Below are 4,768 nucleotides of genomic sequence, written 5' to 3' on the forward strand. Positions count from 1 at the left end.
ACACTCACCTAATTTATGACAAATGATTTATTATCAGTTTTCAACTACTATAGGTTACTAGGTGTGAGATCCATGTATTACATGAGTTTAGTTAAAAAAAATATAAAATTTTAACAATTTGAAAAGTTTGAATTTATAAAAAAAATGAAAAAAAAAATTGAATTATTAAAATTATTGAAACTTTAATGTATTGAATACATTACATATAAACCCTTTCTAATAAATACTTTAGATATATATATTACATTACACATTAAATTTGGAATTTTAATTTAATAAAAATAGAATGACAAGTGGAAAATAAAAAATTTAAAAATTTTAGAAAATGCCAAGTGTATAAATGAAAGAGAAGAGGACATGTGGTAAAAAAAGCTTAATTTATTATAGTTATTCGAAAACATTTTTAGTTTATAAGATATTAAACCGTTACCAAGGTGTTATTGACAAATACCTCCAAATTGTTTTAGAAATACGTATTTATAAAAAAAGGTTGTGAATGAATTAAATAACTCTCATTCAAAAATTCATTAAACAGCCGGGTTATCCAAAATTTCACGCCTCCACTTTCTCCCCAAAAAATAAAGCCCTAATAACAACGGTCCGATTACTCTCATCGTTATATAGATCAGCCAAATCGGACGGCTTTCAACGCACTCCCTCAGCCTATATTTTAAGCTCCACGCCTCTTTCAATCGTCGTCTGCAACTCTCTAGGGTTTCATCTTCCATACTCCATTTGTTTTCGTTCATCTTCTTTCAGATATCGAGTCACACTCAACTCGAATTCCAAATCTTCTTTATCGATCGTTTTTACTATCGACGAATTACAAATATTTGGGGCGAAAAATTCGATTTTCGTAAAATCCAATGATAAATCGTCATGAATTGAGCCTTTTCCGGCATGACAACGGTTGAGCCTTCTTTCACCGGAAGGATCCTGTTAGTCGGAGTTGGCGTTGTCACATCCTATCGCCTTGGGGAGCAGGTTCTGCCATTACCTCTTGGGATTGGCCGTGAGAAAAACATTCTTTCTAATTCCTCCCAATATGTACATCATCTGTTTCATATCTGTTCTATATTTCTATAGTTTTTCACGAATTCGATTCATTTATTTGGCCAATGACGAGATCTATTTTAAAAGAACACCATCTTTCGGGACTGAATGGCTTCTATCGAAGTCTTTGATGTCTATTCTGCAATACTGAGGCCAATTCGATTCATTGTTTGTTATCTTTGAAAGTATTTTGTGCTTATGGACGGTCAAGTGCTGTTTAGATCTAAACACCAACAGTACTTAACTTTTTTCATAAGCTAGATTTAAATGTAGCCATCTTTGTCTTTCATGCCGATTCTGAAACTATAATCAGTATTGGCAATCCATATTGTGGCTAACAATACTATAAAACATTTTTAATGTCTAATCTAATTTTGTTTTATAAACACAAAGTTCTGTTAGTTATGATCTTCTGATGTCATAATCCACGAGTAAAACAAGTGATCAGAAAGAGAATGAATTGTATGATCTTGTTTAGCAGTGTTAAAGCTGTTAAGCTGGTGCAAACGATTGAACTCACCCGAAATCTGGAAGGGTTTTCATCGTAAAAGCATTTTAAAGGGATCTAATTGCTCGTAGTTCATAATATTATTAACCAAAAAAGTGTTTTTGAGCCCATTTATTTGAAGTATGACATTGTTTGGGAATTGTGTGTGAGATCAGTTTAACAGTGTGAGGTTTTTTGCCAAATATAGTTTTTATTTGTTATATAAGTATTTGGTAAAAATAGAATTTTTTTAAAATATTTGAAATTGTAAAAAGGATACATGTTTAAAATAAATAAATATAAAAAATTTTAGAAATTGAATTTAAAAACTCAGTAATGTGTCGTTACACTTTAATCTAAAGCAGCTTTTAGATTTTAAATATTTATTTAAACTAAAATGTTAAATGTTTGTGTTTTCTAATTAATGTTTTTGTCTAAGCTGGAGTAGCCCATAGCCAATAACAGAAGGGATAATGATTTGAAAGGGTATTGAATTTTTGATTTTTGTCACATTTAGTCACTAAATTTTTTTCGTTATCTATTTGCCATTGAACTATTGAAACTGTTCATATTTTACCCTTATGACAGCATGAAAATTCGTTTCCATCTAAAAAGTTCAATGAATAAATGGGAACAAACCTTATGTTTTAACAAATTATTTATTTTTGTTAAATTGTAGTAACATTTGTTGATGAAGAAATCTATGAAATAAAAAAAAAAAACAAAAACAAAACCCTGAAAATATATTTAAAAAAAAACAAAAAACTAAAACTGAAATAAAAAACCAATGGTTTGACATTATGACCATTGGTTTGGCATGCGGAATTTGTGATATCCTATTAATATGTAGTTATAATATTGTCTGAACTCGTAATTTATAGTAAGGGGTTAGAGTATTATCACATGAATACGTAGTTACAACATCGTCTGAACTCGTAATTCATCACCTACGGGTTATGGTCCTGTTGTTGTTTCCACTGGGTTGTCTAGAATAGTCCGTAATCGTCATCTATACTCTGGTAGATGACTAAATCGCCATATTGTTGGTTAAGGTTATGGTATCTCTTTTCATCCTACATCACATATTCATCATCATCTATTTACTTAATTATCACCACCATTCTATCATCACCTATCATTCATCAGTTTATTTCATCACACACCAACTATTTCATCTTTTAAAACATGTATAAAATCGTTCATCCAGCATAGACAACAAGTATTCAAATAATATGTACATATAGCATGTAATTTATATAAAATACTTTATATCAAGATGAAAGTAACTATATATACCATAAATGCTTCCTAACTTTGAACCCCAAGGTTTACTCTACTAAAGCTTCATATTCTCGGCTCTCTGAACATAGAAGGGTCTAGATCTATCACACCAAAAAGCTCAAGATAGCTCTTTCTCTCACTCTATATACTCAAGCTCGCTAGGGTTCTCACTTATGGGAAAGGTAGTCGCAATTGAAGGCCATAAGTGCCTTTAAATATGAGTCGAGCCCAAAGATTTAGGGTTTCTGCCAACGGCGCGGACTCGTCGAGTCGCCTCACCGACTCGTCGAGTCGCCTCACCGACTCGTCGAGTCCATTAATTAATCTGAGTCATCAGTTGCGACCTTACTCGACGAGTTGAGGCGTTAACTCGTCCAATCTGTCTTCTTAACTCAAAAGAAAAATACTTAAATGATGATACCTGGAAATTCGGATGATACATTTTGTTTTTTTATTTCATAGATTTTTCATCAACAATGTTGCTACCATTAAACAAAAATAAATAAATTTGTTAAAACATAATACAATAAGAAGTTTGTTCACATTTAGTCATTGAACTTTTTAGAGGGAAACGAACTTTTGATTTTGTTCATATTTAGTCACTAAACTTTTTTTCATTATCTATTTGCCACTAAACTATTGAAACTGTTCACATTTTACCCTTATGACTGGTAACAGCCGGTCATAAGGGTAAAATGTGAACAGTTTCAATAGTTCAATGACAAATAGATAACGAAAAAAAGTTTAGTGACTAAATGTGACAAAATTCGAAAGTTCGTTACCCTTCCAAGTCATTATCCCATAACAGAATTACCTGATCGATTTTTTTGAGCTTGATTTTTTGGGTATTATGTGAATTGGTTTAGGTATCGGGTTGTTTTTTTTCGGTTATTGGATACTGATTTTTCAGGTCGGGTATAGGTTTTTTTGATTATGCTTAAATTAATTATTTTTATTGTAAAATATGAATTTCTTTTATTGTATCAGACAATATAATATTAAAAGGGAGCTAATAATTTTACTTAAAATTTTTATCCATCTACTTAATAAAAATATTTTTTTCCTTATATGTCCCTTTACAAATAATTACTCCTTTTTTATTTTCATCTTGTTAATGTTGTTAATTGAATTTTATGTATTTGATTGAAGCCTATGATTTTCCAAACTTTGTCTTAATTTGTTTTAGTATTATTTTTTGTTTTTGTTTAATTCAAATATAATGTGGTACCAAGATCATATGAACGTGTATCATTGGAATTGGTGAAATATATTTATTTGATTTATTAATTGTCTTACCATAAATTAAAAAGAAACAATTTTTTATTAATGGTGTAGTCTAAACAATCACAAACATGTTACAAAATGTTCAAAATAATGCATTGTGAGAAACGTTATTATAAATTGTTATTTATGTCTTATGATTGTTTTTTTATTTTTAATTGTGATAGCTGATTAGATTACATCATTAGTAAAAAAATAATTTCTTTTTAACTAATGTATGTCACTTAATAAACAAATAAAGATATTAAATGATTCTGATAATAATATGTTTGTGTGATGTTGATATTATATGTATATGATTTTTATCTAATTTTTGCTTTAAATATTAATTATTTTTATTATTATTTATATGTACTTTATTTGAAAAATATATAATATAATATATAAAATTTAAATAGCAACATTGGCAAGATTAAAATAAGGAGCTATAAAGGTTTTTATTTGTAGAGGAGCATAAAAGGAAAATTGTATTTTTAATAAGTGGATGCATAAAAATTGTAAGTGGAATTATCATCTCCCTAAAAATATTTATTTATATGTCATAATGATTTTTAAAACTTAATTGTTTTATAGATTTTTTTTTTTTTTTTTTTTTTTTTTTTTTTTTTTTTAATTAACAAATTCATTATCTTAATAAAATTTTAGAACATAACAACTTATGTTTAT

The 4,768-nt window shown here is 28.6% G+C and overlaps 1 non-coding gene across 1 annotated transcript; it reads left to right on the forward strand.

Annotated features, from left to right (window-relative positions):
- Positions 1–1,112: 1,112 nt before the first annotated feature.
- On the forward strand, positions 1,113–1,209 carry LOC144998964 (small nucleolar RNA SNORD96 family). The gene has a single exon (XR_013660496.1). It is a non-coding gene; the product is annotated as a small nucleolar RNA SNORD96 family (small nucleolar RNA).
- The last annotated feature ends 3,559 nt before the right edge of the window (positions 1,210–4,768 follow it).

Source organism: Lactuca saligna, chromosome 5 (genome assembly GCF_052625555.1).
Source record: "Lactuca saligna cultivar CGN05327 chromosome 5, ASM5262555v1, whole genome shotgun sequence".
In the NCBI taxonomy this organism is placed as follows: domain Eukaryota; kingdom Viridiplantae; phylum Streptophyta; class Magnoliopsida; order Asterales; family Asteraceae; genus Lactuca; species Lactuca saligna.